The sequence below is a fragment of the Triticum aestivum genome, chromosome 4D (genome assembly GCF_018294505.1).
Source record: "Triticum aestivum cultivar Chinese Spring chromosome 4D, IWGSC CS RefSeq v2.1, whole genome shotgun sequence".
In the NCBI taxonomy this organism is placed as follows: Eukaryota; Viridiplantae; Streptophyta; class Magnoliopsida; order Poales; family Poaceae; genus Triticum; species Triticum aestivum.
The window spans coordinates 221,132,381-221,159,774 of record NC_057805.1 but is presented as its reverse complement, the minus strand read 5'-3'; the positions used below and the strand labels follow the sequence as shown (position 1 = coordinate 221,159,774).

The window sequence follows — 27,394 nt, the reverse complement described above, 5'->3', positions numbered from 1 at the left end:
TCCGTTCAAGATATCTCGAAGTTGTTACCCCTTTTGAGCCATTTTATTAAACCGGCGTAATCTCTCTTCTAAATCGTTCAATGGTGTATCTTTTGAGTGGGCCCTAACCCACAAGTCTTTTCCAGGATCTTACCTGACTCTTCTAATTTATCCGGAGGGCGATTCCCAAATTCTTTCAAAGTTTGACATAAGAATGATTTCTCATCAGTCAAATGTATCCTCCAAGTTTGCTTTCATATTCTTTTCATCGTTGGTTCAACCTTTCTAATTTTCATTACAGAGTGCCTCAACAATTCATGGTGGTGTTTCTCGTCGTCATTCTTAGATTTTGAAGACCGAGGAAGAGCTTCCTCCAAATCATATCCGTTCTCTTGAAGATTCATAGTTCTAGCTTTATGCCATCCTCTCATAATTGTTTTCTATTGCGAGAATTCTTTTCATACCCATCCGGAGCATTTCATTAGTTGTTTCCATTTTTTTCCTCCGAAGGCCATCATTTCATAATTCCTCATTCTCAGCTTTCAGCTCCCGTTCTCCAAATCTTACCGGTGCATCATTCAAGTTTTCTTTAATCAGCTCGTGATCTCTTCGTTCTCACGTATTTAAATTCTGTCAAGTATCTTTATTCGTTTTCTAATTCTTCCCGATGAATTGCGCCTTTGCTACTTTCATTTCCAATTCTTACGGTGGTTCGTTCAAGAGTTCTATTCCTTGGTTATCATATCAATTCATTCGTTCTTTCCAATCCTACCGGCGGATCGTTGAAGAATTTTCTCAAGTTTGCGCTATATCTCTCTTAATCCTTTCTACGAGAATAAGTAGTATGCCAAATCCGTTCCTTGTCATCAATTTAAATTGGTGAAGGATATGCATAACGTAATTCTTGTTATGGTTTCATCCAAGTGATCTAGTTTCTTCTTTTCAGAGTTGTTCATCATGTCACATTTCTCGGTTCAAGATGCTTCATTTTTTTTCTTTTCCGGAGTTCCAAGCTTTCTGCATTATCTCGTCGCGAAGCTCCATCTAAATCATTGCAAGGCTTCACCTTGTGTTTTCAACTTTTCTTTCTTTTTTATCATCCTTTATTACCGGAGTTCTTCATGGAGGCTCTACATGGTGGTTCGTCAAGGGTTCCTTTCATTCTTCAAGTGTTCTTCAAGAATTCTCTCGAAGCTAAGATCCGCCAAGTTATACTCTAAAATAAACATGGTGTTCAACACATGTTTTGTCTTGAGGAGTTCAAGCATTCTTCATCTCGCATTCCGAAGTACAATTTGTTCTACCTTATCATTTGAGGTGGTGTTATGTCATTCTTAACAATTTGAGTTCATGTTTCATGATCCACATGTTGTCAAGAATGAGATATTTTAAATCCACCAATTTCTTTGTTGGAGTTATCTTGTGTCATGTTTCACCTAAAGCATTCCCTAAGGAATGTTGCTATTATGGTTCTTATCAATGATCCAAGTTTTCTCCTATCCTCTTGGTGGAAGAAGTTTTCATCTCTTTGTTGATCTCAAGCAAGCAATTGTTTTCGTTAGTGGTAGGATTTCACCTCAAGTTTTGAGATATCTCCATAAGCCCACGAGGATCATATCCTTTCGTTGTTGTTTTTCCAACAATTCCGCTCTAACCTTCTTGCAAGGATGCTTTCCAAATTCAATTGCGGTTAAAGTTGTCATTATCTTCTCCGTTCTTTTCTTCCAACCATCTAACTTCCATTCTTTCGTTCCGGAGGTATTGTGATGTTACTCTCTTCGACTCATCATCTTGTTTTGCCAAGATCATGTTCTTTCCTTGCTAATCCATGTAACCGGAGTGTGGTGTTCTCTTTGCAAGTTCTTTCCATCTTATCAAGTTTTCCTTCTCTTTTCTACCGGAGTGCTGTCCAAATTATGTCATTCTTGTTCCTTGCTTCTTTTTTCTACCGGTGTGCTTTCATATTCTTTTTGGTCCATTAAGCTCTTGTTTCATGTCCTTCAACCTACAAGGTTCTCGCAATGTTCCTTGTTCCTCTTGCTGAACGGAGTGTTTTAAATTTTGTTCACCTTCGTCGTGTCTTTTCTTCAAGCTTTGCGACCTCTCAAGGTTCTTTGGTTTCACTCGTTTGTCAAAGAAGTAACTTTGTTTTACCTCTTCCTCTTTCGTTTCTCTCCGGTGCCATCTCTAGATCTCGGGACGAGATCTCTTGTAAGTGGAGGAGTGTTGTAACGCCCCGAGACCGACGCTTCAGACGTCTTCCATGTTTTTCGTTATCGTCGCGTGTATTTATTTGTTTGTTGCATCTCATCTCATAGCATCATGCGCATTGCATCCACATCTTTTCTTAAAACTCGTAGTCGTTCATAGTTGTCGCGTCCCCTGCCTCCGTTGACCGTTTCGAGACCAACCGGGTTCTTGTTTCCCTCTTCTTTGTCCGCCTTATCTCTCTGCACAGTGCATAGACCCCCTTGCGTGCGCGTCAAGCTGTCCCGAACTCGAACCGCTCAGTCGTGACCATTGGATCCGGATCATCCCCAAACATCTATAAAACATCTCCGTTTTCTTATTTGGTCTCCCTAGCCTATTTATCCGGGCCCGTCCGATTAAGATCGGAGGGACCAAATGCCCTTATCCAAAAATCGACTTGCTATATATAGACCCCCTAACCTAACCTAGACAAACTACCTAATTTCTAGGGATCCTACCCTAGCGCCGCCACCATCTACATCGGTATCCTCCCTGATCCAAAATCCATCCCCATCCAATCAGTGGCTGCGCCCCCGATCCAAATCCCCTCGGCCTCCACTCGCTGCCAACCAGCACGCCTCCTCATCTAGGACCACCTCCCCGCGCCGGCGAGCGCCATCGCCGGAGCTGCTCCGTTCCTCGCTCGAACCAACAGGCCGTCCTCACCGCCCTGCCCCTTTTCCCTCCTTCGCTGAAGCTCTCTGTCTCACTGGACTCCCTCTCTTTTCTCTGTAACAGCGTCGCCGCCATCTTCTTCCCGGAGGACCTCGACGAGAACGCCGCCCGCGGTACCCCCGATCTTCCCCGGCGCGACCCTGTTCCGCTGACGCCCCTGCGCCATGCTGTCGTGCCCCGCCTTGGCCTGCCGTGACCCGACTCCTGCCTCCTCTGCTTCACCCTGCACCGAACGACAAGCCGCAGCCGTCGTCACAAGGTCCAGGCCAACCCCGCGACCTCTCCTCCTCCTGTTTTTCCCCTCTCCCTCTCACGGTGGCCCCCTCTCCTTCCCAGGAACGAGCAGGAGCTCGCCCAAGCTCCATGGCGCCGCCGCGTCGTCCTGCTTCGTCCGGTGACCTTCGAGCAGTGCCACCCGCCGGATCTGCTCGAGCTCGCCTCGCCCCTGCGCCTCAAGTCCCACGCCGCCGCTCCTGCTTCATTCCGGCGAGGCTCCGCCCGGATCCGTTCGCCTCCACGCCGTCTGCGTCGCCAAGCCCGGCCGCAGCCGTCGACCCCTAGATCCCCTGCTTCACGATCGAGGAGACCAGCACCGCACCCTCGTTGACCTGTTCCAGCGCCAGCGTGGACGAGAACCACGTTCCCCGTGCGGGGACTCCTCTTTCCTCGCCAAGGCCCGGCCTAACTCTCCACCGACTGGGCCATGGCCCATGGTGAGCAGCACCCGCCCCTCTCATGTGCATGTTGGATCAGCCAGTTTCGGCCCGTAGTATTTTTTTCTGCTGCTGCGAATTTGTCCAATTATCCCGAAAACTGCATGTTTACAGATTGCACCCTCATGTTCATGCATATAATAACTCAACAACCGTGCATCGGATTGAAATGTTTTAAACATGTAAAATGCCTAGAATTTGATCTAGTTTCATAATATGCCACTTTCATCCATGTTAAAAATGTTTAAATGTGCTGTTTGATTTAATTTTCTTAAATGCCATGTTAAAATGATTTAATTCATAACTAATTAACCGTAACTCGGATTTGAATAAACTATATATGTAACTTGCTTGGAAAAATGTCTAGTTTAACATGGTGGCATTACTTTGCATGTTTAACAACTCTAAAATATGGTTTAGGGCAGAACAGTAGCAAATTTGAAATATGCATATGAGGATTTTCCGAAATTGTTGTTTCTTATTTCCGGCCTCATTTAAACTTGCCTAAATAGTTAGTTTAATTATGCTTCACCTCTTGCCATGTTTAACAACATTTAATATTGTTGGGTACATAAACGAGAGTGAACTAAATGTTTGAAATGTGGTGTTTCGTCAATATGCAACTCGTTGCATATTGTGCTCCACTTAACTTGTAATATTGTTTGTGCACTTTGCCATGCCATGCCTCTTTAAACCGGACATGCATCGTACTTGGTTGCGCATCATGCCATGTTTATGTGATGGTTGTTTACTAGGTTGTTTGCTTCTTTCCGGTTTGCTTCTCTCGTTACTGGTTTCGTTCCGGAGTTGTGAGGATTCGTTCGACACGCCCGTTCGTCTTCTTCTTGGACTCGTTCTTCTTCCTTGCGGGATCTCAGGCAAGATGACCATATCCTCAAAATCACTTCTATCTTTGCTTGCTAGTTGTTCGCTCTATTGCTATGACGCGCTATCTACCACTTGCTATATCATGCCTCCCATATTGCCATGATAGCCTCTAACCTTTCTTTCACCCTTCCTAGCAAACCGTTGTTTTGGCTATGTTACCGCTTTGCTCAGCCCCTCTTATAGCATTGTTAGTTGCAGGTGAAGATGAAGTTTGTTCCATGTTGGAACATGGATTTTGTTGGGATATCACAATATCTCTTATTTAATTAATGCATCTATATACTTGGTAAAGGGTGGAAGGCTCGGCCTTATGCTTGGTGTTTTGTTCCACTCTTGCCGCCCTAGTTTCCGTCATATCGGTATTATGTTCCCGGATTTTGCGTCCCTAACGCGGTTGGGTGTTATGGGAACCCCTTGACAGTTCGCTTTGAATAAAACTCCTCCAGCAAGGCCCAACCTTGGTTTTACATTTGCCTAACAACCTATTACCCCTTCCCTTGGGTCGGCCAACCCGAGGGTCATCTTTATTTAGCCCCCCCCCCCCCGGGCCAGTGCTTCTCTAAGTGTTGGTCCGAACCGAGCAGCTTGCGGGGCCACCTCGGGGAAACTCGAGGCCTAGTTTTACTCGTAGCTTGACTTATCCGGTGTGCCTTGAGAACGAGATATGTGCAGCTCCTATCGGGATTTGTCGGCACATTCAGGCGGCTTTGCTGGACTTGTTTTACCATTGTCGAAATGTCTTGTAACCGGGATTCCGAGACTGATCGGGTCTTCCCGGGAGAAGGAATATCCTTCGTTGATCGTGAGAGCTTATCATGGGCTAACCCCTGCAGGGTATTATCTTTCGAAAGACGTGCCCGCGGTTATGTGGCAGATGGGAATTTGTTAATGTCCAGTTGTAGAGAACTTGACACTTGTTTTAATTAAAATGCATCAACCGCGTGTGTAGCCGTGATGGTCTCTTTTCGGCGGAGTCCGGGAAGTGAACACGGTTTTTGGGTTATGTTTGGACGTAAGTAGTTTCAGGATCACTTCTTGATCACTTCTAGCTTCTCGACCGATGCGTTGCTCCTCTTCTCGCTCTTATTTGCGTATGTTAGCCACCATATTTGCTTAGTGCTTGCTGCAGCTCCACCTCATTACCCCATCCTTCATATAAGCTTAAATAGTCTTGATCTCGCGGGTGTGAGATTGCTGAGTCCTCGTGACTCACAGATTCTACCAAAACAGTTGCAGGTGCCGACGATACCAGTGCAGGTGATGCTACCGAACTCAAGTGGGAGTTTGACAAGGACCTTGGTCGTTACTATGTTTCGTTTCCTGTTGATCAGTAGTGGAGCCCAGTTGGGACGATCGGGGATCTAGCAGTTGGGTTATCTTCTTTTCTTTTGGCTTTGACCGTAGTCGGTCTATGTGTGTACTCTGATTGATGTATGATTTTTTTAAGTATTGTGTGAAGTGGCGATTGTAAGCCAACTCTCTTTATCCTATTCTTGTTCATTACATGGGATTGTGTGAAGATGACCCTTCTTGCGACAAAACCTACAATGTGGTTATGCCTCTAAGTCGTGCCTCGACACGTGGGAGATATAGCCGCATCGTGGGTGTTACATCTTCACCTTTCCTTTTTACATTTTATCCTTTGGCAAGCATAGTATGTTGGAAAGATCCTGATATATATATCAAATTGGATGTAAGTTAGCATGAGCTATTATTGTTGACATTACCCTTGAGGTAAAAGGTTGGGAGGCGAAACTATAAGTCCCTATCTTTCTCTGTGTCCGATTAAAACTCCGTAACCACAAGTATTGCGTGAGTGTTAGCAATTGTGAAAGACTAAATGATAGTTGAGTATGTGGACTTGCTAAAAAGCTCTGACATAGACTCTTTCTGATGTTATGATAAATTGCAATTGCTTCAATGACTGAGATTATAGTTTGTTAGTTCTCAATAATGTTTCTGATTCATACTTTGCATTGTGAATAGATTATTACTTGAACATAAGAAATCATATGAAATTATCCATATATGTTGCTGTTATGAATAATCATGATGCCCTCATGTCCGTATTTTATTTTATCGACACCTCTACCTCTAAACATGTGGACATATTTATCGTTATCGGCTTCCGCTTGAGGACAAGCGAGGTCTAAGCTTGGGGGAGTTGATACGTCCATTTTGCATCATGCTTTTATATCGATATTTATTGCATTATGGGCTGTTATTACACATTATGTCACAATACTTATGCCCATTCTCTCTTATTTTACAAGGTTTACATAAGGAGGGAGAATGCCGGTAGCTGGAATTCTGGGCTGGAAAAGGAGCAAATATTAGAGGCCTATTCTGCACAAATCCAAAAGTCCTGAAACTCCACGAAAGTCATTTTTGGAAATAATAAAAAATATTGAGCGGAAGAAATACCAGAGGGGGCCCACACCCTGGCCACGAGGGTGGGGGCGCGCCCTACCCCCTGGGCGCGCCCCCTGCCTCGTGGGTCCCCTGTTGGCCCTCCGGTGCCCATGTTCTGCTATATGAAGTCTTTCGTCCGAAGAAAAATCATAAGCAAGCTTTCGGGACGAGACTCCGCCGCCACGAGGCGGAACCTTGGCGGAACCAATCTAGGGCTCCGGCAGAGCTGTTCTGCCGAGGACACTTCCCTCCGGGAGGGGGAAATCATCGCCATCGTCATCACCAACGCTCCTCTCATCGGGAGAGGGCAATCTCCATCAACATCTTCACCAGCACCATCTCCTCTCAAACCCTAGTTCATCTCTTGTATCCAATTCTTGTCTCCAAGTCTGGGATTGGTACCTGTAGGTTGCTAGTAGTGTTAATTATTCCTTGTAGTTGATGCTAGTTGGTTTATTTGGTGGAAGATCATATGTTCAGATCCTATATGCATGTTAATACCCCTCTGAATGAACATGAATATGCTTTGTGAGTAGTTACGTTTGTTCCTGAGGACATGGGAGAAGTCTTGCTATTAGTAGTCATGTGAATTTGGTATTCGTTCGATATTTTGATGAGATGTATGTTGTCTCTCCTCTAGTGGTGTTATGTGAACGTCGACTACATGACACTTCACCATTGTTTGGGCCTAGAGGAAGGCATTGGGAAGTAATAAGTAGATGATGGGTTGCTAGAGTGACAGAAGCTTAAACCCTAGTTTATGCATTGCTTCGTAAGGGGCTGATTTGGATCCACTTGTTTCATGTTATGGTTAGGTTTACCTTAATACTTCTTTTGTAGTTGCGGATGCTTGCAATAGGGGTTAATCATTAGTGGGATGCTTGTCCAAGTAAGGGCAGCACCCAAGCACCGGTCCACCCACATATCAAATTATCAACGTACCGAACGCGAATCATATGAACGTGATGAAAACTAGCTTGACGATAATTCCCATGTGTCCTCGGGAGCGCTTTTCTCTATATAAGAGTTTGTCCAGGCTTGTCCTTTGATACAAAAAGGATTGGGCCACCTTTTTTGACAAAAAGACTGTAAGGGAACCCCCTATAGTATAATTGGTGCAACAACCCCAAATTGCAAGTACCATGCCTTGAACCTGGGTGGGTGGGAAGGCATCAGCCCCTTCCCACCACTAGGCTATGCCTTAGTCTGCGATTGGGCCACCTTGCTGCACTTTATTTACTTTTGTTACTTGTTGCTCGCTACAAATTACCTTATCACAAAACTATCTGTTACCTATAATTTCAGTGCTTGCAGAGAATACCTTGCTGAAAACCGCTTATCATTTCCTTCTGCTCCTCGTTGGGTTCGACACTCTTACTTATCGAAAGGACTACGATAGATCCCCTATACTTGTGGGTCATCAGTGCTTCACAGCTCGCGCATGTGACCACGAATCAATGAAAACGAACGTGTAAGAATCCATGAGTGGATCCAAACTGTCGAGATAGGAGGATCTTGTAGAAGAAGATGCCCACCCATGGCGGCGGCTCCGTCCAAAGCCGGCGACGAGAGAAACTTTGGATCGTGGGATGGTACTTGTGATTGGAGAGGAGGGGCGTGGTGGGAGGCGCCCGGGCCGCGGCGTAGTACGTTGGTGGTCGCCGATGGAAAGGCGACATATCGGAGGAAGGCAGCTAGGGGTCGGCCCTGCTGGGGAAGGCAGCTGGCGTGCGGAGGCGGTATGGCGGAGGAGAGGCAAGCCAGATGACTTGACAGGTTGTGTGGGCGAGTGGATGGTGTACGGGGGGATGAGGCGCAAATTAAGGAGGAGATTACGGAGACAAATTAAAGCCCCATTAATGGTTTTCATTAAAAAACGATGGAAAGCTGGAAAAATCAAATCGGGAGAAGGAAGAGTCGGACGAAGGGACTACCATAAGACGGGAAACGGAACCTTACGATTCTTTTAGGTAGTAGAGATAGCCGGGCACAAAAATTAGACACCTATAATAAGAGATGTGTGCAATCTATAGTGAAAAAAGTTCAAATAACTAACAAAGTAGATATACGATATTTTTATCGTATGCTTGTGTCGGTGGAAACGACACCTATGGAATCACTGGGATCCCTTCTACAGTTGGCGGGCGCGGGGTTGTGCAAAGAGCGGGTCTGGTAGTCAGCACAAAGATCGTTTACCCAGGTTCGGGCCGCAAGGATGCGTAATACCCTAATCCTGTTTTGGTGTATATTTGAGTGTTCTTGAGCTCTCGAACTAGCTGTGGTGCGTGCGTAGTCCAAAAGATCTGAGTCCTTCTCCAATACGCCCCGGGCCTCCTTTTATAGACAAAAGGGGTCACCATAGTGGCATACAGGAGGTGGAAAGGTACACAGTGGTTAAGTCTATCCTCTTGCACCATCGGACAAACGCATTTAATGCGCTGTCGACGTGCCCTTGTTGCTTTATCGGGGACCGCAAGGAAGCTCGTCCCAGCTGTCGCCGCCTCGCCTGGATCCGACGCGCGTCCGAGCTGATGAGGCGTTGTAGTGCCACGTTGGCTGGCTGCTAGGCTGGCGCGGTGGCAGAGTCTTCATGAAGATTTTCATGTCACCACGTAGGTGCTTGCTGAGTTGGCCTAGAGGCCGCGCGTCGCCACGCAGGTGCCTGCCCAGCTGGTTGGGCTGGCAGCTGGAGTCTTGGTAGACGTGGGCCTGGCTATGGCCCCGCAGGTGTCCTCGGTAAGGGTCTTGCCGGGGCCCCGACAAGGGTCTTGCCGTGGCATCGCGGTCGTCCCCGGCAAGGATCTTGCCGGGGGTCTCGTGGATTTCCTCGGCAAGGATCTTGCCGAGGATCGTCGTCTTCTGGTCCTCATCTGATCTTGTGTGCTTATGATCTTCACAAAGATCTGCATGCCACCATGGAGGTGCCTCCCGAGCCTTGGTTCCAATGTGGTTGGTGGTGTTGGAACCCTTGGGCTCAAGGGTGGCGCGCTCTGCTGGCGTTGGGAAAGCTGCCTCGGCAAGGCACTTGTCGGGGCTGCGGAGGCCGCCCCGTCAAGGGTCTTGCCGGGGGAGTCCACCTCGTCCTCTTGCTCTTTGTGTCTCTGGTCTTGGCGTTGCTTTGCCCGTCTTGTGCTTTTGGCTTCCCTCCTCTGCCCTACTTAGTGTGGCCGCGGGCGCAACTCTGACTGCCTGTGCACAAGTAAAGGGGTGCAAAAAGGGCCCCCACTTTTGTACACCGACAGGAGCCCCCGGGCCTGGGTCACACATAAGCGCAACGCGTTGTTGGGCTAGGCCCAGAACGGTGCATGGGCAGGCGGGCGGATTTTTACCGCAGTAACTCCTTCGCTCGCTACGCTTCCCCACGACCCGTGTTGAATGCGCAACGTGGAGGGTCGTGCGTGGGGCGGTTCCTGCCCTCATGCGTCACATCGTGATAAAGAGGCGGCTCGCGCTTTCCCCATAAAAAGAGAAAAACGCAGGGGCGCGGCTCATTTACTGAGTGAACTCGGATCGTGGCCTTCAAGGCGCCCGTGCCCTACAATCACGGGGTGGAAAACAGTCGCCTCACTCGTCCCCTCGATTTCTGCTTGCTTGCCACGTGTTCCCCATGCCTCAAAGATGGTAGGCGGCGGATGCGGGGGGCACGGGCGTTAAATGACGAGGCGGGAAACTGGGTCGCCGCTGATTGGAGCAGCGGGTCGGTCTCGATTCCCTGCACCCCTCATGGCCGGATTGGTTGAGTGGGGCGGCCATGCCCCGACCCCGCCCCTTTATAAGAAGGGGAGGGGGATGGCACCCCTCAATCTTTCATCATCCATCTCCTTCCACCTTGGCTCCTTTCTTTCTTCTGCTATGGCGAGAGGGCGCGCCGGCACTTCGACGGTGACGACGAGGGTCTCCGCTCGACAGCGCGCCTCTCCTTCCGAAGAGCTCGTGGCGGCGGAGCCGACCACAAGAGGAAGGGGGAGGGGGCGAGGCCGAGGTCGACGTGGCGCTCGGGGAAGAGGAGGACAGGGCGGTGCACCGGCCTCGCCTCCGCCAGCGGTCCCTCCCCAAATGGAGGGCCACATCGGGGACCAGCCCCGCGAGTCTTCATCAGGCTGCACCGGCCAGTGCGCCGTCGTCTTCGTCTCCTTGCTCCATTCGCTCGGGAGATGGAGCTCGATCCGCCACAGACTCTGAGGTTGCACATGAGGGGCTGCAGGAATGGCGGCACGCAGGTTGATGTCGACTTTCCCGCCCCTCACGTCATGTATCTTCGTCGTGGATGGAAGACCATCGCTCATGTCCACAGCCTGACGGAGGGGCTCGTTCTCTACTTCAAATTAATGGAGAACGACCTGCTCTCCATCAAGGTCTTTGGGGACTTTGGAACTCGCCTAAAGTGTTGCATGGAGAGCTCCTCCGATGACGAAGACTCCTCAAGCGGAAGTGACGAGGAGGACAGCGACAGTGACGACGAGGGCGTCGAGCGGGGGGACTCCGACTCCGACTGACCGCGTCGCCCCTCCCTCGGCCACGCGCCCTACCGAGGGCCTTCCTCGTCAAACTCTCCATCGGCGCATTCCCCGTCGCCCCCTTTTTGCCTTCACCTACCGCACCTGGTAGGAAAGGGGCAACAACGGGGATCACGGGGCACTTATCTTTTTTTAGTTTGTAAGCCTACGAGCCTTAGTAGAATTTATACCTTGTAATCCCCTCGCTCGTGTATACATTCCGTACGAATTGTACTTGTTAACAACGTATGAATGAAAAGAAGGGTGTTTGCCGGGTTTCTTTTTGTGCGTGGGCGGGGGCCACACCAAGGGACGAGTCCTCATTATCTTAAGATAAACATTGTAACCCGGCAACAGTCCTTGCCGTCCTCCTGCACTATAGCTCGATTACACTCACGCCCATGGCTGAGGTAGGGGCAAAGCAGGATTGGGCCCTTCGCCCATTCCCTTCCCACCGCGCTACGACCAAGTCCCGACCCAAAGTAAGGTTTTTTGGACATGGGAAAGAGGGAGCATGATGGTATAAGAGTGAGCGAAGGCTCGTACGTTCAAGTTTCATACGGAAGTAGGGAGTGGGGAATGAAAAACTTATCTGATGTTGCAGCCCCCGGCAGTCTTGGCTTGCCGCAGTCGGACCTTTGGACCCGCAGCCCCCGACAACCTTGGCTTGCCGGGGTCGGGGGCACCGGCCTGTTCTCTTTCCTCCAAACATCTCAGCAGACATGTCCATGTACCCTGCGAACCTAAAAAGGACGGGAAGGAACAGAGAGATGCACACTCGACCTCTATGCTAGGGGTTAGTCGCCGCTGAGCACTATCAACCCTAACCGAGGGAGAGACTCAACCTAGCATGCATGTTAAAACTTAGGGTGCCAGTGCTTCATTTATTTATACTTAGGGTCTGCGCCTGGCATTCTACAAAGGGTTGCATGCCTCGCCGGCAAGGCTTGTACAAAAAGGTGGTCTGTCGGGGAGCCCGGCAACCGCGCCTTATGGGTAAAACTCGCAAAGATGTTCGATGTTCCGGGAGTTGCTCACTGGAATAGCATCTTCGGTCTCCAGGTGGACTGCGCCAGGCCTGGTGACTCGTATTACCCGATAAGGGCCTTCCCACTTCGGCGTCAACTTGTTGGAATTCTTGGCCGATTAAACGCGCCGAAGAACAAGGTCACCTTCCTCAAAGCTTCGGGCATGAACCTTGCGGCTATGGGAGCGGCGCAAGGCTTGCTGGTAGCGCGCTACTCTCACAGCCGCCCGAAGACGATCTTCCTCAAGGAGCGTTGCATCATCTTGCTGCAATTGCTCTTGCTCAAACTCATCATAAGCGAGCACTTGGGGTGACCCGTACATGAGTTTCGTGGGGAGAACTGCTTCTGCCCCGTAAACGAGGGAGAAAGGTGTCTGGCCGGTGGCTCGATTTGGTGTCATTCTGATTGACCAAAGAACCGCTGGCAATTCATCAATCCAGCGTCGTCCGCACCTGTGTAGCCTGTCAAAAGTCCTTGTCCAGAGGCCTCGCAATACTTCAGTGTTTGCCCTCTCAGCCTGGCCGTTGCTTCGTGGATGCGCAACAGAGGCAAAACAGACCTTGCTGCCGAGGTCCTAGATGTACTGCATGAAGACGTGGCTCGTGAACTGTGTGCCGTTGTCGGTGATGACTCTATTTGGCACACCAAAATGGCAGACTAGCCCCTTGAAGAATTTTGACGGCTGATTGTGCTGTCACCTTTCTCACTGCCTCCACCTCCGGCCACTTTGTGAACTTGTCGATTGCAACGTACAAGTACTCAAAGCCCTCAACAGCATGGGGAAAGGGGCCCAGTATGTCGAGCCCCCAGACCAAGAATGGCCAGGAAAGAGGGATTGTTTGGAGAGCTTGAGCTAGTTGATGAAGCTTCTTTGAATGGAACTGGCACGCTTCACACTTGGTTACTAGTGCTGTTGCATCCTGGAGGGTTGTGGGCCAAAAGAAACCTTGCCGAAATGCCTTGCCGGCAAGGGCCCTCGACCCTATGTGGGAGCCACATATGCCTCCGTGTATCTCTGCCAACAGCTCCAGTCCTTTCTCCCGGGGAATGCACTTCAATTTCACACCGTTTGGTCTTTTTCTGTACAGAACGTCGTCGATGAACTGATACATGGCAAACTGACGGGCTACTTTCTCCGCTTCTTCCTGCTCCTCAGGGAGTTCCCCTGTTTGGAGGAATCGGACGGTATGTTGTGCCCATGCCGGAGCCTGGGGCTCGACGAAAAGGACCAAATACATTTTCTTTTCCATGGGAGCGGTTGTCTCTACGGCCAGGGCTTGACGCCCTGCTGGAGTCTGTTGCCCCATGGCAGGCTCAGTGTCCATGGCAACATCCTTGCCGGCGGCTCCTGGGAGCTCGGCGGGAAAGTACTTGTCGGGGCCTGATTTCCTCCGCTTGTTCTGCCCTGTCGATGGTTCAACAGATGGTTGAGTTAATCGAAGCACAAAAGTACCTGGTTCCACAGGCAATTTGAAGGTAGCGCGTTTCGACAAGTAGTCGGCGTTGCCGTTCTCCACTCGGGGAACATGCTCCGCTTGTATACCGTCAAAACACTCTTCCAGCTTCCTCACTTCATCTACGTAGGCCTCCATCAATGGGCTTTGATAATCTTTGTTAACTTGCTTGACGACAAGCTATGAATCACCCCTGACGATGATCTTCTTGATTCCGAGGTCTGCCGCAATCCTGAGACCGGCAAGCAACCCCTCATATTCAGCAGTGTTGTTTGTTGACATCTCCCTGGGAAAGTGCATCTGGACTACATACTTGAGGTGCTCTCCGGTGGGTGCGACGAGCAGCACACCAGCACCGGCGCCTTGCAGCGAGAAAGCCCCGTCAAAGTACATAATCCAGTCGTGACTTGTTTCCTTGCCAGGAAGAGCGATCTCCTGAATCTCTTCGTCGGGCGTTGAGGTCCATTCCGCAATGAAATCCGCCAAGACTCTACTCTGAATTGTCGAAGTGCTTTCAAACTTTAAACCAAAGCTCGAAAGTTCCAAGGCCCATTCCACAATCCTTCCGGTTGCGTCTGGGTTATGCAATATTCGTTGCAACGGGAAGCGGGTGATGACGGTGATTTCGTGTGCTTGGAAGTAATGACGCAGCTTCCTCGAGGCCATAAGGAGGCCGAAGAGCAATTTCTGCACACCGGAGTACCTTGACATAGCCCCCTGCAAGAGGGAGCTGACAAAGTAAACCGGGTGCTGCATCATCTTCTTCTTCTGCACCATTTCATTTGGTTGCGTCGCTTCTGCTTCGCCAGCGTCCGACTCTGCCGGGGGCCTTGCCTTACCGGCACCAGGCCCTGCCGGGGGGAGCTCTGGTTTGCCATCTGACAGTCCTGCCATTGCCACTGCCTCTTCGTCGACCTCCCTCTGCGCCACTAGCGCGGTGCTGACCACTTGGTTTGTTGTCGCTAGATACAGTAGCAATGGCTCTTGTGGTTTAGGCACAACCAGTATCGGTGTAGAGGAGAGGTATTTCTTCTGCAGTGCTACTTCGGCCTCTGGGGTCCATTCCATTGGGCACGCCTTCTTCAAGATTTTGAAAAAGGGAAGGGCACGCTCAGCAGACTTGGAGATGAACCTGCTCATGGCGGCAACGCAACCAATGAGCCGACGCACATCCTTGATCCGCCTAGGCGCCTCAATTTGCTCAATGGCCTTGATCTTATCTGGATTCGCCTCGATCCCGCGCTATGACACAAAGAAGAAGTTTGCCGGACGGAACGCCGAAGACACACTTCTCAGGGTTCAGCTTGAGGTTGATCTTGCGCAAATTTGCAAACGTCTCTTCTAAATCTTGTACGAGTGTTGCCCTGTCCTTGATTTTGACCACTATGTCATCCATATAAGCTTCCATATTTCTATGCAGCCGAGGCTCAAAACCAATTTGGACTGCTCTCGCAAACGTCGAGCCAGCGCTCTTCAACCCGAAAGGCATTCATACGAAACAATACGTACCACATGGGCTGATGAACGTTGTCTTCTCTTCATCTTCTTTCGACATGAAGATCTGGTGGTATCCCGAGTAAGTGTCGAGGAATGATAACAAGTCACACCCGGTCGTGGAGTCAACAATCTGGTCGATGCGCGGTAACAGGAAAGGGTCCTTTGGACAAGCCTTATTGATGTATGTGTAATCAATACACAGCCTCCACTTCCCATTTGCCTTGCGCACCACCACCGGATTGGCCAACCACGTCGGATGGAGTACCCTTCTCACCAAGCCTGCCGCTTCCAACTTCCCGATTTCCTCTGTGATGAACTCTTGCCATTCCAGAGCTTGCTTCCCGACCTTCCGCTTGATGGGTTGCGCATGAGGACAAACAGCAAGATGGTGCTCAATCACCTCCCTGGGAACGCCGGGGATGTCGGATGCTTGCCACGCAAACACATCGACATTCGCCCGCAGGAAAGTGACGAGCGCGCCTTCCTATTTGCTGTCGAGGGTGGAGCTTATGGTGAAAGCCCCTCCCGTGCCATCCTCCTTGACGGACACCTTCTTGGTCTCTGGTGGTGCAACTTTGGACTTCTTGCTCCTGCCGGTGGAGCTCTCTGGCACGTCCTCGACGGGAGCACTACACTCCAAAGAGGTGCGCTTGCCGGAGAGGGTGCGAGAGGTCTTATCGGTCTTCTTCCCCCCGGGGCTTCAGTGGCAGGAGCAAGTGCCTTGGCGGCAGTTTCTGCGACTGCCTCCCGGTAGAGTTGGTCAGCGCAGATCAGCGCATCCTTCTTGTCGGAGGGGACGGTGATGATGGTCATTGTCCCAGGCATCTTCAGCGTGTTGTAGGCGTAATGTGAGGCCGCCATGAACTTGGCTAGTGCTGGGCGGCCGAGGATCCCGTTGTAGGGCAAGGGGATCTCGGCTACATTGAAAACAATCCTCTCTGTCCTGTAGTTCAACTCGCCTTCAAACGTCACGGGCAGCGTGACCTTACCCTTCCGTTGACTCCTTCCCGGGTTGACCCCTTGAAATGTGTCCGTCTCCTCGAGGTCTCCATCAGGAATCTGCAGCCTTTTGATCACAACAGGCGAGATCAAGTTCAGACCGGCCCCGCTGTCAACTAGCATTTTTGTCACCTTGAGGTTGCGTATTGTTGGCGAAACCAACAACGGCAAACACCCGACCGCAGTTGTGCGATCAGGGTGGTCCTCGGTGTCAAAAATGATAGGCGTGCTGGACCACTTCAGTGGCTTTTGAGCATCGAATGATGGTTCCGCTGCTGCTATCTCACGCGCCCACTGCTTGAGCTGGCGGTGAGAGGTGTGCAGCGAGGCGCCACCGTCGACGCACATGGCCTCCGTAGCTTTATGTAACTCATGCTCGCTGGACTCGTCATCCTCGTCATGACCGTCGTCTTCCTGCTTCTTGTCGCGGCCCCGGGCGGGCCTCTCTTGCTGGTTATCCTTGCCACGGCGACCTCCTTGGCCGCCACGCTTCTTGCTGGATCCTTCGGCACCATCCTGACCCTTCTCCTTGTCCCGCCTCTCATACTCAGCTTTTTGCTTCTCAGCAAGCAGCTCAACTTGTCGGCAATTCTGGAGGTCGTGGCCCTTAGTGTGGTGGATCTTGCAGTACTGCTTGTTGGAGCCTCCTGGCTTGTCGGCAGCCGCCAAGGCCCGGCAAGCGGCGCACCCAGCAATTTCCTTGTCGGGGTCGTCTGCCTTGGCCTTCTTGGGAGCACCGGTGTCCTCGAATCCCTCAACGGCAAGCACGGTCCTGCCCTTGCGCTTCCTGTTGCGGCGCCGACCCTTCTTCGTCAGGGCGGCTGTGTCTTCGTCTGTGGAGTCGGTTTCCGCACTGGCGTCCTCGCTAGGGTACTTCCTCCCCTCTTCAGCTCGAGCGCACCTATCGGCCAGAACATAAAGTTCGGCCACATCTTTGACCTTGTTCATCGCCAGCTCTTCACGCATCTTGCGGTTGCACATATTCTGATGGAATGCGCTGATCACGGCGGCGGGATGAACATCTGGGATGTTGTACTGCACCCGGCTGAACCTCTGTATGTACTTGCGCAGGTTTTCACCTTCCTTCTGGGGGATGATATGCAAATCGCTTGCCTGGCCATGAGCTTGGTGGCCTCCAGTGAAGGCGCCAACAAACTCATGACACAAATTCGACCAAGAGGAAATGGAATCCGCCGGCAAGTGCATCAACCATGACATGACATTGGGTTTAAGTGCCAACGGGAAGTAATTTGCAAGCACCTTGTCGTCGCGAGCTCCAGCAGCTTGCATCGCGATGGTGTAGATGCTGAGGAACTCCAACGGGTGGGTCTTGCCATTGTACTTCTCGCCAACGTCGGGCTTGAACGTGCGGTGGGAGGGCCACTGGAACTGCCGCAGCTCACGGGTAAAGGCTGGGCAACCCACCTCGTAGGGTAGGCCGCCAGAGCCTCCCGGTGCTGGGTGGTCCATAGTGGGCCCCGCCCGCCTATCTGACTGGTGGCGTGCTTCGCGCCGGCGCTCGATGGTGGTTCGAGCATCTTCATGGGTTCGCTCCCGAAGAACATGGCGCTGATCGCGGTGGGTCCGTGGGTCGGACGATGCTATGGAAATGTTATCACAAGCGTCATCACGACGGACCGACATCCGCGGTGGCTGGCATGGGGGAGGAGAGTGCACCGTGGCCGCAACACCTCCGGTCCTTCCACCAGTGGCATGCGGTGGCTCGACGGAGCGCCGGCCTGAGGGCCCCGCTGGTCGGGGCTCATCTTTGTTGGCAACGCCGACGAGGCTCCGGATGGTGGCTCTCCACTCGTCGAGCTTTTCCGCAGCAGGAGGAAAGTCGAGGAGCAACTGCGCGCGCGCCAAAGCTTCTGCTGACGTGGGTGGCGGCGAAAGCTGCGTGGAACGTGGCGCGCTCCGACTTCTAACCACGTTAGAAGCTCTATCACGGCCTTGCGGCTGTGCGCCATTTACGCCAGCGCTTCGGCGTGCATGCTGGCCTTCTACGTCCCGCGAATGAGGCACAGGACTCTTCCCATGGCGGTGTCCAGGGTCACCTGGGAATAGCGCGTCGTGGGCGCCGGCGTAGGCGTCTTGGAAGTCGCCGCGCCACCCATGGGTGGCAGAACGCCACCCTTGGAGGGCCCGCGCCGCCTGCGGGGGGGGGGGGGGGCGGCGGCTCCGTCTTTGGATTTGGCGGCGCGCGGCCCGTCTTCTCGCGCACGAACGACGCTGCTCGCCAGGCGTTGACTACCAGAGCGATATGGGTGTTCGCGGGCCGTGCCTCGGCTTCCGTCCGCGACCGCCCCACCACTCATCTGCACTGGTACGGGCCGTTCGGCTCCCGATAAACCGATCGCCGTGATCGTCTTCTTCTTGGGAGCCATGGCGATGAAGAACTGCTAAACTAACTGCTAGACCGGATTTTCACAACTGCGCCCCCTACCTGGCGCGCCAAAGATGTCGGTGAAAACGACACCTATGGAATCACTGGGATCCCTTCTACGGTTGGCAGGCGCGGGGTTGTGCAAAGAGCGGGTCTGGTAGTCAGCACAAAAATCGTTTACCTAGGTTCGGGCCGCAAGGATGCGTAAAACCCTAATCCTGCTTTGGTGTATATTTGAGTGTTCTTGAGCTCTCGAACTAGCTGTGGTGCGTGCGTAGTCCAAAAGATCCGAATCCTTCTCCAGTACGCCTCGGGCCTCCTTTTATAGTCAAAAGGGGTCACCACAGTTGCATACGGGAGGTGGAAAGGTACACAGTGGTTAAGTCTATCCTCTGGCACCGTCGGACAAACGCATTTAATGCGCTGCTGGCATGCCCTTCTTGCTTTATCGGGGACGGCAAGGAAGCTCGTCCCAGCTGTCGCCGCCTCGCCTGGCTCCGACGCGCGTCCGAGCTGATGAGGCGTTGTAGTGCCACGTTGGCTGGCTGCTGGGCTGGCGCGGTTGCAGAGTCTTCACGAAGATTTGCATGTCACCATGTAGGTGCTTGCTGAGTTGGCCTGGAGGCCGCGCGTCACCACACAGGTGCCTACCCAGCTGGTTGGGCTGGCAGCTGTATGGGAACGACGATGGAGTCTTGGCAGACGTGGGCCTGGCTGGCTGAAGGTAAAATGAAATCATCAATATAATTCCCACCTACACTACTGCATGGAACATACATGAAATGTCATGGAAACTGTTGAAACTTACTTCTCTGGAAATACAGAGCGTTCAATACTGACTTGCACATAATTCACAATTAGCACGCAGGTTTCATCCAATATATAGATGCGGCAAACAGGAGCACATACTTGGATAGAGCATACCGCATGGGGGCGAGGCTCCAGTCCAACACTTCCCCAGCCCTCCAATTTTATTGCAGTACTTTGTATGTCATAGGTGCCCTTTATTCACACGTGTAGTACTATTTTTCGTTGACACGGAAACTTCCTAGACTATTACCTCAAATACAAGCTCCTTTTGTTGATATTTGTGGAGCACTTCTAAAAAAACCAAAATCTGAAAGTAACTAAATCACTGTATATAACCAATTTTATCTTCTTGGCAAATGAAAGTATAGCTAGCTATAGCTTTGTATCAAAAGTGACAGAAGAATTCAACAGCAGTACATTAACATTAACTGAGACCTCAGGTATGGGAGTGTTTTGTCGCACGCATGCACATATGTGTGTATATGTATATGTGTGTGTATACACACACACACACACACACACACACACACATATATATATATATATATATCTTGGGAGAATATTGCCTTGAGGCAAGCAAATAACAAATTATAAATTTGACAAGCATGCTGGTCGATATTTAAACAGGGTAATAAATAAACCAAGATGTGAGACTATTATATGGTGTACCTAATCAAAAAAAAATCCTTTGTGATTCAGTTGTATATATGTAACTGTAGAAAAATATTGACATACGCAAGAGATTAAAAAAAGCACCATGTCATACCTACACGTATTTGATTTGTTCCCATGTTCTATCCACCTTCCCATTCTCCACTAATTCCTCCTTCAAGTCTCCATCTTCTGACTAAATTCAATCAGATCTGAAGCTCATGCATCCTCCTTTTTGTATTGGTCTTCGTATGGTCTTCCTACCTTTTGTATTGCCTGCATTTATAGCACATATCTAATTTTTGCAACCAAGATTTGAGTTCCCAATTAATATGATGTGTTACAAATTTTGTAGAGTACTAATAATTTCTAACGACCCTTGTTGGCTTTGCTTTCTTCTACTCGGAATTACAAGAGCATCTTACGAAAATGAAGCTTTCCAGTACTACTCTTTGCAAGTTTAATCCAAGAAGCTCCACGACCATTGTAACCTACAAAAATGAGGAAACATATATCAGATTCAGTGACGTTGTAGTTGTTTTCTCTCCCAGAATAAGCTAGTCAGATGCATCTTTCCAATACTACTCTTTAGTAGTTTCGCGCCCTAATGGTAAAGTATATAGATGCAAAAGGATTTTGCATACTACTAAAATGCATAGCCATTCCAATACACCAATCCAACAAGCACATTATCGTTGTCGGTTAGTGGTTGCCGGTTGTCTATGCTGGTTGTCTCCCTTATCACTTAAGGGGCTTTGGCGAGAGCAAGTTCTAATCTCTGCAATTTTACTTCAATCCTCTGCATTAGTGTCATTAATTCAGTGGCGCCATCCGAGCTAGCGGCACTATCCAATCCAATTTCCTATAAATCATTATTAACAACTCTCTTCTCTTTTTACATGTTTTAAAAATCTGCATATTTTCTTGGAATGATTTCAGTAACATAATTGAATGGCTCGGTATATGCTCACATATCCCCGCTCTTACAAGCTACCATAAAGCTTGTATCAGACTGGTAGTGTATACTATATTGCTAACTCTAAGATTGGATTTTGTGTTAACTATAGACAACAACAACAAAGCCTTTAGTCCCAAACAAGTTTGTGTTAACTATAGAATCTTGAAAAAAGAAATAGTGGGCTGATTAGATATAATAAGATTTAAAATAGAAAATAAATGATGAATAGCAAATGACCATTTTAATCAAGCGCTAGAAGTCGCTGCACACTTAAAAAAACAAGCTAATTGCACATCAACTCCGTCTCGATTCGGTGCCACATTAGAATTAGAGGAAATTTAGAGAGGCAGATCACATTCTTTGTTTGTCTAATGCCAACTTTAATCATACACTATGAATCTACAAAGTTGACTTGTCCAACAAATTTCTGAATTTAATTAGTGTGACTACTTGTTGGAAAGAAATCATCATCATATGACAAAACAAATACCCAAGATATGTTCCCATCACATGACACAACCAAGATGTGCAGTCAACCATGAGGTTGCAATGAAATGTAAGAACAAAGAATTACAGTTGGTTGGGTGGGTTGTGGTCACGTGTGATGAGGATAGTGAGCCCGGCAGCGTAAATGCCGTCAGTTATCTGCTCCTCCGTGGACGCTGACCCAAACACACTGGAGCCCGACTTCCTGTAGATGAGCGACAAGATACCCATCTGGTCATTAGTGGACTCCCTAACAGAAGGGAGCCCATAAATAGGAGGTAAAAAAGAAACAAAACAGAGTGCGAGTCCCCAAGAACCACATAACGACCAGTTCAAAAAGAGAAACAGCCACGAATCGATTCTCACCTGATAGGTTGTCCTCTGTGTATAGCACCTGAAAGTATTCTCGGGAGATAGAAAAGGAGTAAGGGCACAACAGAATACAATATCATGTCATGATGAGTAAAAGGTGTATGTTTGAACATACCATCCTATGGCTTTGTTTGGCGAATATCTTGGCATTCCCTGAAGAAAAGGTTGGCCAGCAGCACAAGTTTAGGTCCTAGTTTTCAGTACAATCAGTTCGGTTCGATAGTCTCATTTGCCGCCATAGTGTTTTGTTCTCTAGTTACACGCCCACCCTGAAATACACCAAATAACTTGATTTGAGATATGGTCAACAGTGTTTTTCTCGTTGTTCAGTACCATGCACATATCCTTTTCTTAAATGCATAAACATGATTCTTTTAATTACAAAGGCCAATAACCAAATAACATGCACGCTTTTTAATTCATTGTTGGATTGGATGCAAATGTAGCAACAACCTTTTCTATTATGAACAAAAGTGTAACACCAGCCTGGTTGTCAGAAATTAACTATAGTTAAAACCCACTAAATATGGTTGGATATAAATTAGAAAAGAAAACTTGTTTGTTTAAGAAATTAAAGCATGATTAAGAAGTTCCCTTATCTCTAATTGATGTGATCTCTACCACAGCAAGGCTTCTATGTCTGAATATTGAATATACAGTGTTTTACAGAGAGTTTATGTCAGAAACTGGTTCCCTAATTTTCTGATACTCCACCTACGTAAATCTCGAGACTTGTAGCAAAGACATATATGTAGCACAACAAATAGCTCTCAAACTTGATAGATGCTTACCAGGGGACAAATGGGCAATGTCTTCACTTCTCTTGGCAGCATGAACATTCTTCGTATACAATATGTCTGTTTTGGATGCTTGCATCGTGGCTCCACCAATGGACACCCTACGGTTTACACCACCCATCGAGTGTCTAGGCGCCTTCTTTATACTTTGAGGCTTGGATGGACTTGGTTTTGAACCGTAGAGAGTTGAACACCGACCATCCTTCTGCCCACCCCTCTGCCTCAAGGTGGATGCTGACTGCCCTCCATCCCTAGCCGACGAGAGAGAGTGGAGATGAGGAGAAGCTAAGATGGGGCGAAGACGGTGGTGGATAGTATGTAAACAAACATTGCAAGTAATAGTATGAGAACCAATTGTAAAGAAAAAGGACAACCAAAAATCAATTTACCCGCACTTTACCAAATTTGGCAAAATACTCTTTGAAGTCCTCCCTTAAAACTATTTCTTTATGAAGCTTGTATGAAGCAGAATCTACATGATTCTATTCTGCAAGAGACACCACTCTTAAGAGAAATAAAATAAAATAAAATAGGAACTTAAGAGGTCATCAGGCAAGACATAAGAAAATAATGACTACCATGCAGCAAAAATAGCATCAAGACCAGGTGCGAGTTCACACACCCTTATGATGATCTGGTATAGTTCCTAGGGCTGAAATTAGGGAGGAAATTGCAGTAACATTAAACCTGAGCGTGCTTACCAATGAGGCGTTGATACAAACTGGATTCTGTCCTGGGCATCTCACTCTTCCAATAAGAAACGTAAAACCAACATAGAATAGCATATCCGCATAGTCAGGGTAAGACCGGAATCCAAATGCAAGAGGATCAGCACATAACTTTATGCCCAAAAACAAACATGTCATCATTCTATTGTTAGTATCAACTATGTGCAGATTATCATACAAGATTTCCATTACCCTGAACATTAGTACAAGAGACGAAAAGGAAACCTATAAACTAAGATTTCTAAAATAAACAGAAGAAGCTACTACTGTGCATCATATCCCACAATTAATTCATGATGCTAGCGAAGCTGTACAAGAGCCCAAAAAGAAACCTATAGTATTAAGTGCAGACTTCATCTGAATAGCCTTGCTTGTTCAGTGTTCCTAGTTATTGTGCGGACTTTAATCCTAATTTAACCGACCTCATCCGGGTCTCAAATCAAATGTACCACGGCTCAAAGAGCCGCAAATCTGAAGATATACTAAAGAGCCGCAGTTTTCATTGCTTCAGTCTTCCGCCCTAAAATATAAAGCGCCCATTCAACCTGCAGGTTGCAGTTTCAAGTAATCACAAGGCAAAACAAGCACAAGAAAGTAGCCTGAACCCTGCAAGCCAATTGTTTTCCTCACTTCTGAACCCACACTATGTTGGAAAATGTTCCGCATCACGAGTGCAGACGTATCAAACGGACCAGTCCAAACTCTAAGCATCAACAAATTCAATTTTGAACAATAGAACTCAAACGAAACAAAGCCGCGAGAAACCCAACGGTGCAGCCAGGAGCAAATCAAGAATCTCTAGGTGGTCATTTTGAACACATACATACAAATAATAATGGCAGATTGATGATAAGCTACAAGCACCACTACAATTTGTACGCACTGCTTGGGTATCCTGCAAATAAAACAGAGGTAATAAATTCCTTATAGCTAATCACATGAATATAGCAAATTGATTACCTGTGGTTTGATTCCATGTACTCTATCCAAAATAGATCAAATCTGCAGGACATCCTAGGCTATAAGTGGTCAGCTGTAGATGTTGTTGCTTGTGCTTTTGCACCAAAGGGGCCTGAAGAGCCCCATCTCCCTTCAACAACCTCTGAATAGTAAAGAACATCATATAACAAGTAATTAGGAAAAAGATAGTCTAATCGAAATCAATCTGTTCGAATAACCATATGTGCATAGTGACAAAAGTATGTTTCACAGGGGGATTGCAAAGTATGTTGCAGCCTCAGAAGCAAGCTTCATGCGTTGCTGATGCTCAAAGTTGATGTATATATATTAACCCCACCGTCCCAATAAGGTGAATAAATCTGCGAAAGAAATAAACTTGGCTTAGACCCAAAAGTAAGCTAGCTTTAAATAAATCCTTACTGATGGCGCCAGTCATATAGGATTGCCCATAGCTTTTGCACTTTCTCTCTGCAATCAAATTCAATCACCATGACATAAATCAACAATATATACACTCCATTGCGAACATACGGAATGGGGAGAACCAAAACACCTTGATGTATTCATATTATCCATAAGTTGTAAGGATGGAGCTCCAAATGCAATAGCAAACATGAATCATATTTCTTAACTGTGGTAAGACAAAAAAATTTGGGATGATTAAAACGAATTAGGAGGATGAACCTGGTGGGGGAGGGTGTCGTCCAGAGCGGTGCAGAGTGGTCACTGGAGGTCAGCCTCCCTCCTCAGCTTCTTGGCGGACGAGGGCGGCTATGGATGGCGATGTATATGGTGAGCAGCCTCTGGCCTCCCCTGCTCCCCCATGATCCTGCTCAACGCCCGCGCTGCCCATTCACCGCTGCCATCGCTTGCCAAGTTGAGATTGAGTGAGAGAGAGAGAAAGAGAGAGAGGAAAAAAATAGTGGAGGGAAAGCTCAGAAACTGGTGCTCATACAAAGAAAAGCAATCAGATTATTGGATACATGTGGTTTTAGAAAAAGCAAAAATGTAATACATACAACATCCACTAAAAACTGTAACAAAGTTTGCTCGATTGATGCCAAACCTACTGTGAACTTCACGCTAGGCACAACAATATCCCCTCTATTTTTTCAGTTCAGAGCAACACAAAATGAATTGTAAGGATGGAAACCTACTGTGAACTCGTTTTCTGATGGCTAGCAGCAACATAAAACAACAACCACTTATATAAACTGAACCAAAAAAGAAAATGATCCAGAACTGATCCAAAAAGTCATGTTTCCGATTTCTGATATTTTTTCCTCCAATCTCCTGCAGACAAGAGAGCAGTATTGCACTAAAAATAAATAAACAAACTTGAGAATCTGAATACTACTGTAAGGCATAAGATGTCCTTGGCATAATTATAATAAAGAAGGGAAAAACTGAATCAAAATGTGGTGTGCACCTCATGTCCTCAATGGATGCATGCATGCTGCTGCAGGTGCTAGATATTGTGAGCCACCTGGTGGTGGGGGTAGATAAGATTGGATGGGGGAAGCTCACCTCACGTCCAGGCGATGGCTGCTCCACCTCCTCTCCTCTCCTCTGGCCGCTGTACCACCTAGAGACAAGTGAAGAGAGAGACACGCAGGGTCAGAGGAAGAAGAAGCCGCCTGCACATCACTCACTCACTCACGCATCACAGGAACAAGGAAGAAAACCAGAGGAGGAAGAAGAAGGAAGGGGATCTGACCTAGGGCGCCATGGGTGGGGCTCGATTGCTAGGGTTTTGGGCGGCGGCTATGGGGTGGAAGGAGGTTGCTTCGTGGTGGAGGAGCTGAGCCGGCGGCGGTCCTCTGCTGGTCGACGCAGCCAAATCCATGAGATCCAAATCCTTCGCTTTCGCTCGACGCGCTAGGGGCGGCTACGTTGGCCTCCCCGCCTTGAGATCCAAATCCATCCCGTCACCCGTATTCCTCCCTCATCTGGCCATGGAGATCAGCTCATCCTCTCCCGCGAGTGGGGCGCCTTTGATGTGAGACCGAGTGCGGCGGCGAAGGGATGAAGGGCGGCGGAGGCGAAGGGATGAAGGCGGCGACGAACGAGGGCAGGGAGTCTAGCGTGCGAGTCGTTCTCGCTGGAGGGCATGCGACTTCGCTCGTACGTCCGGGGTTTTTTTTCCCTGGTTATTTTTCGTAGGTTTTTTTATCGCTGGTTAATCGTCGTAGATTTTTTCTACGTCCTGAAGAGCGCGGGGGCTGGTGGAGGACTCGGTACGTGGTTTTTTCGGCTAGTGGCGGGTCAGCGTGAGGTGGGAGGAGGTACCAAAATATGTACAAAAAAAACCGTGTGAGGTGGGACGAAAATAAACCTGGAACGGAGACTACCAACTGAGACATTAGGAGCAGAGATACTTTGGGGGCGCCTCGCTGTAGCCGTGGGTTTGCCAGATACGTCTGCACGACTGTGTTGATAGTTTGTGATGGTGACATGAAATGATACTTTCATATGCATAGTCCAAATAACAATGATAGTTACCGGTTCGAGTTTTTTTTCTAGGGTGATGTAATATGCATTATAGGAGTATATAATTTAGGCCGAGCACACGTATGTGAACTCCACCTGTACACAGTCTGATTAGTAGGAATTTTTGAGTTGTCTTCAAACCAATGGTTTTTTTCTTCTGGTGGAAGCCGAGCAGGATCACGGAGATGTACCGACTGCACACATTTTTCTGGTGGAAACCGCACAGGATCGTTTTTTTGAAGCTCACTCACACGTAGCTCTTGACTATTCTAAAACAAAAACGTAGCTCTTGACTAATCCCCTTTTCATGTCCTTCCATCCCCTCGCTCCACCAAAATTGCTTCCACTCGAGCTCAATATTCCCA

The 27,394-nt window shown here is 48.7% G+C and overlaps 1 long non-coding RNA gene across 24 annotated transcripts in view; it reads right to left on the bottom strand.

The window, feature by feature from the left end:
- LOC123097340 (uncharacterized) overlaps positions 1-26,656 on the bottom strand; it is a 42,670-nt gene extending 16,014 nt beyond the window's left edge. For 2 of the 24 annotated variants that reach the window (XR_006447071.1, XR_006447072.1), the window contains exons 1-8: positions 26,257-26,656; positions 26,067-26,124; positions 25,224-25,398; positions 22,846-25,007; positions 22,170-22,323; positions 22,049-22,076; positions 21,771-21,887; positions 20,354-20,729 (exon numbers count right to left, since the gene is read on the bottom strand). This is a non-coding gene — a long non-coding RNA (uncharacterized lncRNA). Of the gene's footprint in view, positions 1-18,980; positions 19,496-20,353; positions 20,730-21,770; positions 21,933-22,048; positions 22,077-22,169; positions 22,324-22,845; positions 25,008-25,223; positions 25,408-25,968; positions 25,999-26,066; positions 26,125-26,256 lie in introns of those variants that run through there. The other 22 variants (XR_006447069.1, XR_006447079.1, XR_006447078.1 and 19 more) reach the window with 22 other exon arrangements.
- Positions 26,657-27,394: the final 738 nt, after the last annotated feature.